Genomic DNA, 15,187 nt, shown 5'->3' on the forward strand with positions numbered 1-15,187 from the left:
TTGAATTACTGTCACCTTCCTGTCAGTTCTGTTCATTCTCCTCTGATTTGTTTCATTAACAAGACATTTTTGCCCACAGAACTACCACTCACTGAATGTCTTTTTTTATGATTCTCTGTAAATTCTAAAGACTATTGTGTGTGAAAATCCCAGGGGATCAGCAATTTCTGAGGTAATCAAACCACCACTTCTGGCACCAACCATCATTCCATGGTCAAAGTCACTTAGATCACATTTCTTCCCCATTCTGATGTTTGCTCTGAACAACAAATGAGCTTTTTGACCATGTCTGCATGTTTTGAGCTGCTACCACATGACTGGCTGCTTAAATATTTGCATTAACAAGCAAGAGTCACCGGTGCACCTAATAAAGTTGCCACTGAGTCTGTGTAATAGTCCTTTGCAAATTGTGTACCAGAACACCCAGATGCTGTAACCACACAACCACAGCATCAAAAACGGTGAAGGACACAGGACACAATGAGGGCAATGTGAGGTGCTACGAGAACCATGTTCACTCAATCAGCGGCTTGTTTGTCAGAAGTAAAGCAGGAGGTGTGATATTTCCATAACAGCTTCAGATTTGCACCTTCCTTTAAGAGATCAAAGCTGGCTTTAAGCAATAAAAGACTATACATACGCTCTGTGGCCACCTTGTTAGGGGCACCTGTACACATGCTCATTAATGCAAATATCTAATCAGCCAATCATGTAGCAGCAACTCAAAGCATGCAGTTTAAGTGAAACAACCACAGATGCTGTAGACTTCATGCTAATGCATACAGTTAATCAATAACACTGTTAGTGCCAGTCAGGTGCAGAAATCATTTAAAAGATCAGGCACACAAAGTCTGTATATTACCTTAATTATAATCAATGAGTTTAAGTTAATGGCACACCACAAAACCATGCCCATTTGCAGTTTCTATCCAAGTTAGCATAGCGGTGCTGGAATAAAAGTAAGGAAAAGAGAATTTCTTTCTTCAGTTAACATAACACAGATCTTCCCTCAAATGGTTATTTCTCAGGCTGAATCTTTAGAACTTAGCTTTTCACTACAGATTACACTATCATATCTAGTTTTATTTCTTGTAAGTGCAATCAAAATATTGACTTCATAGATCATGCATATTTTGCAGTGTATCATCTGCATTTTATGTAATTTTTAATTGTATCTTAGTGAGAAAAGACGAATGACCTTTGAATGCTATTTTCATTGCAGCTGCAAGTTTACATCGCAATTCTTGAGATATACAGTATAATATATTTATGAACTAGTGATTTTAATTTGTATAAGTGCAATGTTGTCAAAAGATTTTTTAACCACTCATTTTTGGCCTATATTTACATATATTTTACAGCTAATCTGAAATTTAGTTCTCTGATTATAAGAATCGGTTAGCAAATACTGCATCTTTTCTTGATCTATGACATACATTGACAGATGTTACAGTCTTTCTGATCTAATTTTATCTGCACAAGAGCAGTGTGTCAAAGGAATTGTTGTTTAGGACGATTGCAAAAGATAAGGTACAGATAAAAGAATATCATTTCAAAACCACAAGCCTCTAAGCATCTTAGGTCTTGTGCAGTAATAGTCTGTGAGTGATAATTTGGATAAAATATACCCTCAAAACACAAATGTATTTTGAGCAGTTGTTGTCATAAAATAATTATTTCAGACTGTTGGTGAAAGACATTTGTTTCATAATTTATATTCCCAACTGATTAAATTAGGTTTGTTGATATTCCACTATCCATTTCAACATATAAATGCTTATTAAAACAATAATGTGTAGTATCTCCCTCAGGATAAATGAGAACGAATCACAAATTGCTAATCCATAAAGTGTAATATTCAAGTTTTCAGTAACTTTCTCCTGAAATAAAATTCAGTATAAAAGATAAAATCAGATTGCAAAATTAGTTAGGCCATAAATATTTAAAAAAGAAAGTTGCCGTTTCCAGTGTTGTACCCTCATGCTCTAGGTGTTTATTAATTCTATTTTGTAGTTTAGAGTGATAGGTATTACATTTTGAAGTGAGCTAACCAAAAAAGCTCATATGTCATTAATTGAATTCAATTCTGAGTCAGTTTACCTAAGCTATTTGCTCAAATTAAGCTGTGTAAAATTAGCTCTAGTTTGGCTAGTAAAACACATGGAAAATACACAATTTGACAGTCACATGGTGATACTTTGGTTTGCCCATGAGTTTGCATGTAACCAAATTACAAGCTTTGTTGATAAGAACCTAAGAACTAAGAACAGGAGTTGGCAGCTGGGCCTTTGAACCTCCTCTGCTATTTATCAAGATCATAGCTAATCTTCTGCCTCTATTCCATAAATTCATATCTCTTTATTTCCTTCAATGTCTCTCAATGTCCAGAAATGTATTGATCTCTGTTGTAAAAAACTCAAAGCCCTTCTAGATTGAGAATTCCAGAAATTTACCACCCATTGAATGAATCAATATCTCCTCAACTCAATCCTAAATTTCTCCCTTTTATTCTGAGATTGCTAACCCTAGTTCCAGGTCTCAGATAAGGAAATTATTTTCCCTGTCGGTACCCTGCAATGTTTGTAAGAATGTTGTAAGTTTCATTGAAATCTCTCAGTTTTCCAAACTTAAGGAAATACAGACCTAGTCTACTCAATCTCTTCCCACATGGCAAACCTATCATGCCAAGAAACAGCTGGTCATCAATGCAACAGATTATGATTTGTTACCACTGACAATATGTCAAGAAGTTACACACACAAAATGGTAGTGGAACTCAGCAGGCAAGCAGCATCTATGGAAGAGAGGGAACAGGACCCTGATGAAGGATTTTGGCTTGAAATGTCAAGTGTTTCCTCTCTTCCATAGATGCTGCCTGGTCTGCTGAGTTCCTCCAGCATTTTGTGTTTTTTGTCCCTCTTCCCTCCGGAAGAAGGTTCAGGAGGTTGAAGACTCATACGGCCAGATTTGAGAACAGCTTCTTTCCAACTGTGATAAGACTGCTGAATGGATCCTGACCCGGATCTGGGCTGTACCCTCCAAATATCCGGACCTGCCTCTCAGTTTTTTTGCACTACCTTACTTCCCATTTTCTTATTTTCTATTTATGATTTGTAATTTAATTTTTTAATATTTACTAATTTTAACTATTTTTGATATTTAATATTTGTAATCCAGGGAGTGTGAAGTGCAGAATCAAATATCGCTGTGATGATTGTACGTTCTAGTACCAATTGTTTAGCGACAATAAAGTATAAAGTATAAGTATAATTTACTTTGGTTTCTGGCATCTTCAGTTTTTCTCTTGTTTATGTCAAGAAGTTTGTTGTTTTGAGGCACAAAAATCTATAAACTACAAAAATAAAAGAAGAGAGCATGTCTCAGATGGCGAGAAATGATGCATGCTGCCTTCTCAAGGCACCACCACTTGAAGGTATCCTTGATGGTGGGGAGGGGTTGTGACCATGCTGGAGATGGCTGAGTCTACAACCCTCTACAATCTCTTGGGACCCAGTGCATTAGATGTTCCCTAGCAAGTCTCTACTGTCAGAACACTTTACACTGTACACTCTTTCTATAAAAAAGAATGAAAGAATAAATATACACAATACCCAAGGTGCAATACTCTAGATCAACGGTTTTCAACCTGGGATCCATAAAACCCTTGATTAATGGTATTCCGTGGCATAAAAAAGGTTGGAAACCCCTGCTCTAGATGCTTATGAAGACAATATGGAATTGCGATAAATAGTCTTCACTTCTGTACTCAAATCCTCTTTTAATAAACACAACCATTCTCTTTCTAATTGCTGGTTTCATCTATACATTAAACTGTACAATATTCAGTGACGAGTGAAAAAGGACTAAATCCTTTTGAACCTTAACATTTCTCAGTCTGTCACCATTTTAAAAATAATTTGCCACATTATTTTGTGCATTGAGGTGGATAACCTCACACTTATCCACATTATGTTCCATCTGTCGCATTCTTCAGCACTCATTTACCTTCTCTATTTGTGCTTGAAGATACTTTAGGTCCTCCCTGCTCAAGCATTCCCCTCTCCTACCGCCCACAGTCATAGTATTAAAATCTAAGAATCTAAGAAATAAATATTTATTCCCAGTTTCTGAGAGTTGACCAATTTTCTGCCCATGTCAATATATTTTAAAAAGACATAGGCAAAAGATGGGTAACACTCGGCCAGCTAGCTCTACATCTGTAGTCAGGAAAATGTTTGAAGCCATCTCTTAGGGAGACATCTGGATAGGAGTGGTTTCATCAGGCAGTCTCAGCATGGATTCATGAAGGACAGGCCCTATTTGACAAATTTGCTGTACTTTGACAATATTGTGAACACACCAGTTAGAGCAGAACAGATGAATGTTGTATATCTGAATTTCCAGAAGGCACTCAAAAGGGTCCTGCATAAAAAACTTACCCATAAGATAAGGATGTATAGAGTTGGGGATAATGTATTAACATGGATAAAGGATTGTTTAACCAATAAAAGACTGAGTTAGGGTTAATGTTTCTTTTTAGCTAATGCTAGTTTCCTTCAGATCCTCCTTCATCCAAGATCCACTGTTCTCTGATGTTTCTGGGAGGTTTTGCTATGTATTCCATGAAGATAAACACAAAGTGTTTAATTTCTCTGCCTTGTCATTATTCTATGACATAAATTCTTTCACTCTGCCTGTACATACTGCTCACGACAAAGCATCATTTGTTGTTTGAGCTTCCTCCTGTGAGTGTCCACCTCTTTCTAAGAAACAGTGTGGTGGGAATTCATCTTCTGTTACATGAACTAAAGCTGTGATATTGCAACACTTGTGAATGGAGCTCCACTAGTTCCATTGACTCCTATGGACAGAAGTTTGGAAACAGGGTTCAGTGCACACACATCATCACATATTTTGTGTATAGAGCAAGATTAATTTGTCCGTGGCAATTTGGGCAACAAGTGCAAATATAGATACAAACAGTAAACTAAATTAATCTAGCAGTCCTTTTACATAAACATATTTGTACATTTTCAAAAATATGTTTTCTCCTAGCAGTCTTGATTTAGGGGGCACCCACATGGGCCCAGCTATGCCTGCCTTTTCATTGGGTACATGCAACAGGTCCACATACCAAGCTTTCCCTTATAATTCCCCTCAGTTCTTCCTGTGCTACATTGATGACTGCATTGGTACTGCTTCGTGTACCCTGGCTAAGCTGGTCAGTTTCATCAACTTTGCCTCCAACTTCCACCCGACACTTAAATTCACTTGGTCCATTTCTGGCACGTCTCTCCCCTTTCTCGATCTCTCTGTCTCCATCTCTGGAGACAAACTGTTTACCAACACCCTCCCTCCCCCATACACTCTCCCCTATCCACAGGGCTTGCTCCCCCCTTGTTTCCCTTATCCATTCATCTGTCCTGGCACATATCCCTCTAAGCAACAGAAATGCTATGACTGCCATTCACCAGCTCCTCTTTCTCTTTTCAAGGCCCCAAACAGCCCTCCAAGCTGAGGCAAAACTTCACCTGCAAATCTGTTAGCATCGTCAATTGTATCCACTGCATTCAATGCGGACTCCTCTATACTGGTGAGACCTGATGTAAATTGAGATCAAGCTTTGTTAGGCCCCTCCACTCCACCTGCCAGAAGCAGAAATTCCTGGTAACCAACCATTTTAATTCATATTCCTATTTCTGTTCCGACATGTCAGTCCATGGCCTCCTGTTCTGCTATGATGAAGCCATTTTCGGGATGGAGGAGTAACATCTCATATTCTGTCTAGATAGCCTCCAACCTGGTGGCATGAACATTGATTCCTTCCCATAATTTTTTTCTTCTTCACTGTTTTCCTTTCCCCCTCATCCTTACGTAATCTTCCATTACCCACTCTGACCTCTGACCTCTTCTCACCTGTCTATCACACCCCCCATGCCCCTCCTTCTTCCCTTTCTCTCATGGTCCGCTCTCCTTTCCTATCAGATTCCTTCTTCTCTGGACCTTTAACTTTCCGACCCACCTGGCTACACCTATCACCTTCTGGCTTGAGCTCCTTCGCCTCTAACCACCATTTTATTCTGACATCTTTCCCCTTCCTTTCCAGCCCTGTTGATGGCTCTTAGCCTGAAACATCGACAATGAAAATTCATTTTCATAGATGCTGCCTGACCTGCTAAGTTCCTCCAACATTTTATGTGTGTTGCTCTGGATCTGCAACATCTACGGAATATCTTGTGCTTTTGGTTCAATTATTTGATTTATCTGCAGTGTAAAGTTTTAATATTTATTAATATTTTAAATTAAAATACAGCATCAGTTTCTCCTCCTATCATTGTCTTTGGATGTGCACTAATTTCAGTGTGGCTTATCCTTGAAATCAGTTCTGGTGATCAAATTTAATCCAACAAATTAACATTGTTTTTCTTTCCATAGATGCTGCCTGACATGTTGAGCATTTCTAGCATTCTCCATTTTTGTTTCAGATTTCCAGCATCCACAGTATTTTGCCTTGTTTAAGTTTAGCAGTCTGCTTTTTGAATCCCACTTGGAACATTCTAGTTTTTTAGTTAAAATCATATTCCATGCTTTTGTGTTGCAGCAGAAATTAAATGCATATCAAAGTGATGCATGGCAAAAAGCTGTCTTTGAAGAGAGAAAAATAAGGTATGGCTCTCAGATTGTAACTATTGTTTCATTTTCTCAAACCATTTGATAAGTTCAATATTTCTTATTTTTTAAATTTCAACTATTTTAGTGCAAAATACCAAGTTACTTAGTTTAATTTTTATCTTCCATTCATTGTAGATGTGAAGGAGGTAGTGAGAAATAGATCGTGCTTGATGAATAAACCTGTTCTAACTCTTTTGTCAAAATACTAAGAATATTTTAACTTACTGGGTAGTTGTTTGTGGAGAAGAAAAGGCCAAAGAAATAGGGGCAGTGTGTGTTGAAATTATGAGTTTTTATTTGACCAGTCTTAAAAATTACCTTATTCAAGGAATCAACGCAATACTGTGGTTTGATTCCAAACCAAACCTTGAGATACATATGTTCTTCCTGAGGTGATACCAAGACTGTGTTTCATTTTGTTATCTAAGGATTGGTTTGTTTCTGCTCATCTCAAAAAAAAAATTGAGACAAGAGAAACAGCTATGTCAATAATATGTTATTGATTTAACAAAGAGCATTTTGTTTGCTAGAATTTTAATTTCTCAATACTTACTTTAATGTCAGAATTAGAATCAGAACCAGAATCAGGTTAAATATCACTGACATACGTCGTGAAATCTGTTGCTTTGTGGCAGCACATTGCAATGCACGATAATATTTAAAACTTTAAATTACAATTCTAAGTGTATATATAGATATATATATAGATAGATAATTATATATATTAAATTAAATATTTATTGCAAAAGGAGAGGGAAATATACCGAGGTAGTGTTCTTGGATTCGTTGTCCATTCAGAAATCTGATGTTGGAGGGGAAGAAGCTGTTTCTAAAACACTAAGTCTGCGTCTTCAGGCTCCGGTACCTCCTTCTTGATGAGCAGAGGATATGTCCTGGATAATGAGGCTCCTTAATATTGGATGCCACCTTTTTGAGGCATCGCCTTTTGAAGGTGTCCTCAATTCTGAGGAGGCTAGTGCACATGATGGAGCTGGCTGAGTTTAATACTGGCATAATACTGGGCAATAAATTACTCCCCTGTACAAACATTACGTAACATCTTTTTGCCTAAATGTTCCTTTCTTGACAAAAAAACTAAGCTTTGAATGAAGTAATTTTCAATGTTGTGTTAAGTTTCTAACTTCTTCTGGAGCTCGAGATCTGGATATAGGAGATATTAATCGAAGGAAAATTGTTTGATGTGAATTTTTGGTTAAGCTTGTAGAAAAAGAGTACATTGATATGTTCATGGCAACTATCCTCCTGACTAGAACTGAATAATGTATTTACTTGTGCAATATTTGAAGTGTATTTTGTCTGAAACCTTATGTGTTCAGAACATTGTGAAGCTGCCATTTGAACCCATCGAGGAATCGTGATTTAATATTCGTAATAAATAAGGCATTTATGTCTGCATATGTTTTACACTTTATTACAATTATATTAGAATTTGTTTTAGTGTCACAATAAATGAGTTAAAAATCCAGAGCAGGAAATATTTTCTTAGTGCCTAGGAGACTAAAGATGAATGACCAAAACTACCCAAAAGGAAATGATAAAATTATACCAAATAATAGATAGCAAGTAAAACATTTACAAGCTGACAATTCAATCAGAGTGTCTATGTTTTATTCCCAAAAAATTATATCCAAAATATTTTATAGGTTTGTGCAGAACCACAAGATTGAAGAATAAGCCCTGTTTCTTTGCTTGTGTGTAATATGTAATGCATTTATCCTGTGGAAAACTGAATTGGCCGCACATACAGTTGCGAGTGTGCTGCACTGCAACCCTTTGTTGTAAGGTGACCATGCTGCAATAACATTAACAGAATGTTATATGATCTTGAAAATAATGGCCAGGAAATAAAGTAACTTCCCATCCAGAGCAGCTTGTATAATTGCCAGAAGTCAGTTTGTAGCCACACCAGTTTCCACGTTTTTAGATCATTCTGAAATCAGTTATCATATTTTTGCATGTGTTACACCTTCCAAACTGGCATCTTGAAAGTACGTTGAACTATGAGACTGGTGAGGTTAAAATAATTTTATAGCAGATTGTGGCAAGCTTGAAAGACCAGACATATTTTTACTGCTATAGTTTTGTTCATAAGCTGTGGCAACAACAGCGTGACTTTGATTTATATAGAATCCTGAATATAGTAAAATGCCGTATAGCAGTTAACTGGAGTGAAGAATGCAGTGGCTAAGATCACATTCAGTAGACATACTTGCGTAGCTTGCTGCCTGCACATGTCACAATAGAACGTGGGAAAGACAATGAGTGGGAAATAGTGAGAGAGGAGGGTGGAGGGAATAACGAGTACTAGAACTGAGAGTAGCAGAGATGATCTGCAGAATGATTTCCTTTGAGGTCTAAAAATGTGAGTTCGTATAGATAACATAAATTAGGGAGAGTCAAATGAAGCCAAGTTAAGAGGATTTCATGGCATGGTGTTACATTAATTTGATGTGGATCTATACCTATATGAAGAAGAATATATTCAGTGATTGATTTATGTCAGATTAGGCTGCAGGAAGGTAGCAGTGACAAGCCTATTCAATGCACTAAAAATGAAATGCGATCTGAAGTGGGAGCATTAAGGTATCAGTGAGCTTCAGAGCATTGAATAACTTTTGCATCGGACTGGATTTGGGGTATCACTTCCCATCAAAAAGGCTTTGTAGCGGTCTTTAAATATATCAAATACTCAGAGACATTTAAAAGCTATTAAAATCACTTTAAGTAACCTGAAATGAGTTAAGAACTAAAAATAAATATTAAGAAGACAATGCAGTACTAAAAAAAACTTATATTAAGACCCAATGTACAAAATTAGATAACATTGCGTTCTGTGCCTAATCTTCAGGCTGCGTATTCTTGTTCCAATGAATAATTCTCATCCCAAGGCAGGCCCGGCTGACGAGGATGGAAAAGGGACAATCAGGCCCTGTCATTGGTCCAGCAACAGAACACAATGACAGATGCACTGGCATCTGTTGTTCAACATTAACAGATATACAAAGCTTTCACCTTTTTTTTGGATTTACTAACTTGAGAGCTACCAAATGTTTGTGATTCCCCTCAGAACCTTTAGCTACTGCCAGAACAACTCACCAAAGACTGACAAAAAGCTTCTGACACAATGAACAGAAAAACTGAGAAAGATTTCGATCAGAAGCTGAACAGACATTTCACATTACTAGGGAAACATTACTTCACAAGATCGCAATAGATTGGCCAAGCATGTAATAATTACTGAGCTCCAGACCGTTATTCAAACCCAGAGACACTTAAGAATGAAATTGCCTTGAAACAAAACAAAAATCTTCTGGCACTCATCCTATCCTTCTGTTATCTTGAAGCTTGCTAAGTGTAGAGATACACATTTGTTACGGTTAGATATTACTATATAAAATTGTAAGGCGTGCAACTGCATATTACACTTTGCTTAGCAGAGTAGGATTGCAAAAATAAATATCAGGTCAATTTGAAAGACTTTTTGTACACTACTATCAGGTCAGCTCATCTGTTGGTAATACTCATAAACAGTCCGTAACATTTCTCTCCAAGTTTGTAAATTATTTGAAGTTTTCTTTCAGCTCGGTTATTAACGTTGTCTGAAGAATTTTAAATATGGTCTTTCCTTGAAACTTTCTCTTTTCTCCCATCACTCCTTCACTTGCTTACCCTATATCTCTTTTGCTAACAGTTATAGCATTAATATCTTGCCATCAGCATGACAATTAATACTGCATATGTTATTAATAATTGCTGCCACCTGCTTCCTGAGTCTGCTTGCATTCTGCGTTTATTAAAATTCTTGAATATGTTTTCTCATAAACCAATGCATCCACTTTTGGACTACATACAAAACCCACCTGTGAGTTTTGGACACTTTCCAACTTGAAGGTGCTTATGTTCCATTCACTGTCCTATGGTGCACCTTACACAATACTGACCCAGTGTATATGCTCTCCAGTACTGTTCACTTCAGTACTTCCATACACTGACCAAACCCACATCTACCTGCTTTTACCAAAACCTTCTCACCCACGTCTCCTTGTAATTCCAATTGTCTTCCTCAAAACCTCACCTTTCATTAGCCGCAATCTTTCACATTCTTAGCCATTTGCTAACAGGTGTTTCTCTCCAAATTTTTAAATGTACTTCTTTTGTGCTGGGACTTCTTGCCCATTGCAAAATATCACTGAGTGTAGGGGTTGACCTCAGTCTTGCAGTCAGTGCAAGATTACAGAGGGAGTTTCAAGGTTATGACTCAAGAACAATGAAACATTAGCAATGTCTGTCCAAATGCAGATGGTGTGGAGACTAGAAATGGAGGTGTTCCCATGCACCTCGCACCTTCATCTTTCCATATAGTAGAGGCTGCAAACTGAGAAGGTGCTGTTGAAGAAGCCTGTCAATGTCAGCCAGTGTAGCTACAGCATCCTGTCATTGAGGGAGGTGATGCTTAAGAAAGTTAATATGGTGTAAATCATGTAGAATGGTGAAATCTGGATGATACTGAGCTCAGTGAATGTATCTTCAGGCAATGGCTCACCAGAAGTTATCTAACCTTCCACCTAGTCTCGTAGCCAGAGTACAGGTCATTCAGGGTTAAGAACATCTGGACTACTTCTACTTATGAACAAGCTCCCATAATAATTATTAAAATTCATGAGACTGATATATGTACAAACCTTCACTCCTACAAGCAGCAGAATTCTCTCTCTCCCTCTCTCTCCCCCCTCCCTCCCTCTCCCTCTCTCTCTCTCTCTCTCCCTCTCTCCCCTTTTAATATTGTTCCTTTTTTATCAGTCCCATGTGCTGTTGATCCCATTCAATACAATACTGTAGAGGTATGGTTTCCATATTGAGTGATTTTAGTGTATTTTCTGAGTCAGACATATAATTGATTTATAGATGTCTGTAAAAACAGAACCCATTCCTTGCTTGGGAATAGCCTGCATTATTATTAAGTTGAATGCAAAGGAGAGCTGTTAGAGCCTCGCTTGATGCGGATGATCAGTTTTTGGCTCATATCTGGTGTAAGTTCACCTGACAGGTCCTGCCCTGGTTTTCTGTTTTAGGTATGTGTTGCTCAGGAGCCTAAGGAAATCCAAATAAAATTGAACATTATTCAGACTTCAAGAAACATTCTACTTATAAACTTGCTAGAGGCAAGATCATTGATTTAGTAAGATGGTCGAGCATAGGACCCCATTCTGAATAATTCCTGCAACCATGTTCTGAGTTCAGGTGATTGGCTTCTGTCGGTCATAGTAATCTTCAATGGTTGTGACATCTCCCAGTGGAAGGTCTTCTCATTGACTTAGATTGTCCTCAGTTTTATTGGAACTCCTTGATTATGCTCCTCATTGAACTCGACTTGGTCACATAGCCTCATGGAAATGACAGGGTGAGGATTATTACAGACTATGAGGTAAGCTCCTGCTGATAATGGCTCACATTTCATGGATGCCCAATTTAGAACTGCTAACTTGGTTCACTATCTCTTTTATTGAGCATAGTATCAGTAGATGATACAATCAGTGTAAAAGTGGAGCTCGGCAGGTCGGGTAGCATCCGTGGAAATGAACAGCCAACGTTTCGGGCCGAGACCCTTCATCCTGATGAAGGATCTCGGCCTGAAACGTTGACTGTTTGTTTTCACGGATGCTGCCCGACCTGCTGAGTTGCTCTAGCGTGTTGTGCGTGTTGCTTTGACCCCAGGATCTGCAGAGTATTTTGCGTAAAAGTGGAGCTTGGTGGATTGGTGAGGAAGAGATTAAGAAATTTTCTCTTTCTCAGAACCTGTCAGTTGTCTAGTCTGGCTGTTCCATCCTTAATGAATCAACCACCTCAGTTAGTATTGGTGCAACTGACACACTGTTGGTAATGGATATTGAAATTAACTACCCAACATTTAAGCTAACTCCCTGCTACTTCCCAGTTAGAGTCACAAAGTCATACAGTACATAATCAAGCCCTTTGGCCAGCCATATCTATACTAACCTATCTAATAAAGGTTCTAATATCAGCACTTGATTCCTGTCCAATGGAACTTCAAGTTCTTGTCCAGAAACTACAGTACTTAGATGTTTCAATATTATCTTTCTTCAGCTCCTTAGTCAGTACATTTCAGATTCAACCATAGTGTACATGAAGTTTTTTTCATATCCCCTCAAAACCTCTTACCCTTTACCCTAAATCTGCATTCCCTGCTCTCCCTTGTGTTAGGTACCTCTCTGAGAACATTTTCTACTAACCACCCTATCTATGCCTTCATATCTTTCTATACTTCTGTCAGGTATGCCAAAATCCCCACCCCACTCCGGTTCTTCTGCCCCAGGGGACAAAACAGCTTGCCCAGTTTTTCCTCAAAGCTAGGACGCCCCAACCCAGGAAACATCTTGGTGAAATTCCTGTTCATGCTTCCCAGTGCAATCACATTCATCCTATAGTGAATCAACAAATACTGTGCACAGTATTCCAGCTGTGGTCTATCCAATCTTTTATGATGTTTTACCATAACTTCTCTGCTCTTATATTCTACACCTCAGCTAATGAAGGCAAGTATCTCATATATCTTCCTCACCACATTATCCACCTTTGTTGCAACCTTCAAGGGTACTTGACCAGGTCCTTCTGTTCCTTAATAATCCCTATGACTTAACTATTCAAGGTGTATACCCTACCCTTATTAGTCTTCCCAAAGTGCATCACCTTGCACTCAACATCTGCCACAGCTCTGTGCATCTTGCACAGATCACTATTGTCCAGTATCCTGAGACTATCCCTCTCACTATAACACTATTTTCAAAGTATTCAAAGTACACTTATTATCAAAGAATACATAAAATATATAACCTTGAGATTTGTTTTTCTTACCGACAGTCGCAAAGCAAGGAACCCGAACAAACCCAATTTAAAAAAAATAAAGGTCAACCCCCCAATATGCACAGAGAAAGAGAGAGAGAGAGAGAGAGAGAGAGAAACAAATCATGCAAATAATAGAAGCCAGCAGCAACAACAGCATTCTGAACCAAATTGAGTCCTTAGATCTAAATCCCCGGAGCAACCTAGAGTAGGCCCAAAGCCTCGGTATTCAGTTCATCATACTAGTGGGGCCAATTGCCACAAAGTTCACAGACATGAAGCAGAGAAGCCAGGGCTTTCTCACAGTCTTAGTGTTATGGAGAGAGGAGGCCCCCAGTGTTTAAATTGTCCAAACCTCCCACTAGGACCTGGGCCCCACTGCAGTAAATCACTATGGGCTTAGACTTCACTGCTGAAAAAGCCATCCTTGGCCTTTCCAAATCGGCTCAGTGCCCAGTGCAATCCAACCTCACCCAACTCTCAATACCCTGCCCTTCCAGTCTATATGGGCCAAACTTTAGATTGGTCCAAACAGCAGATTGTACCTCACATTAGGACTTGCACCCTGCCACAGTGAATCTAGGCACTATTTTAATGTTATCTATAAGCTTTCTCTATTCACATACAAACTGTTCTTGTATATAATAAACTGTAAGGGACCCAGCATCGGTGACTGTAGTACATCAGTAATCAATCACAGCCTTCCAGTCTCAAAAACAGCTCCACTATCACCCTCTGCCTTCTATTACCTGGCCAGTTTTGATTCCAACTAGCCAACATCATGGATCCTGTGGACACAGGTCAATATTTACCTAGTTTATCCCTGCACTACTTATTGAATAGGGGTACCACATTTGCTCTCCTGATCTGCTGCCACATCAATGGCCAGCAAATATTAAAAAAAAACTGAAATCATCCAAGCATCTCTCCTTTTTCCTCCAACTGCAATCTGGGATACATATCCTCAGGCATTGGCGAGTTATTTGTCTTTAAACCACTTCACACATAAGTTGACTCTCCATTTTCTTCCACAGATGCTCCTTGACTCACTGAGTTCCTCCAACATTTTGTGTGCAGTTACATACACTGTAAGCCGTGTTCCCTGTGCCAGGGTTTTGTTTCAACTCACTGAGGGTGATAAGCAGGAAGTTTCCTTGCATTTTTAAAATCTGATGCCACTATATTTTGGCTCTAAATGTCACAATGTCAGCAATCTATTACCAGCTCCTTGCATCTATTTGATGTGGTCTTGCTCTCTCTGGTGTATTGTACTGCTGGTGGGTCTGAACATATCCAAGGATAATGATGTTGACTAAATATCATTAATCTATAAATAACTACCCCATAGAGCAGCTCTTCTGATTTAAATAACGGTCCTTAAGTGTTAATGAAGAGGAGTTTGCAAGGCTGACTTGCCTTGATGTGCTTTTCTCATGACCTGGCCAGGGTGAAAGCCAAGGACAAAAAAAATGCAGATGCCAAGGACCTGAGATAAAAACATAAAATGCTGAAATTGCTCAGTGGCAGGCAGTGTCCATGGAGGAGACATGTAGCTAACGTGTTAGGTTAATGACCTTTGAATAGAACTGCGAAAAGTTAAAAATGAAACAAGTTGTAAAGTGCATAAGCAGGG

This window comes from Mobula birostris, chromosome 24 (assembly GCF_030028105.1).
Source record: "Mobula birostris isolate sMobBir1 chromosome 24, sMobBir1.hap1, whole genome shotgun sequence".
Lineage (NCBI taxonomy): Eukaryota > Metazoa > Chordata > Chondrichthyes > Myliobatiformes > Myliobatidae > Mobula > Mobula birostris.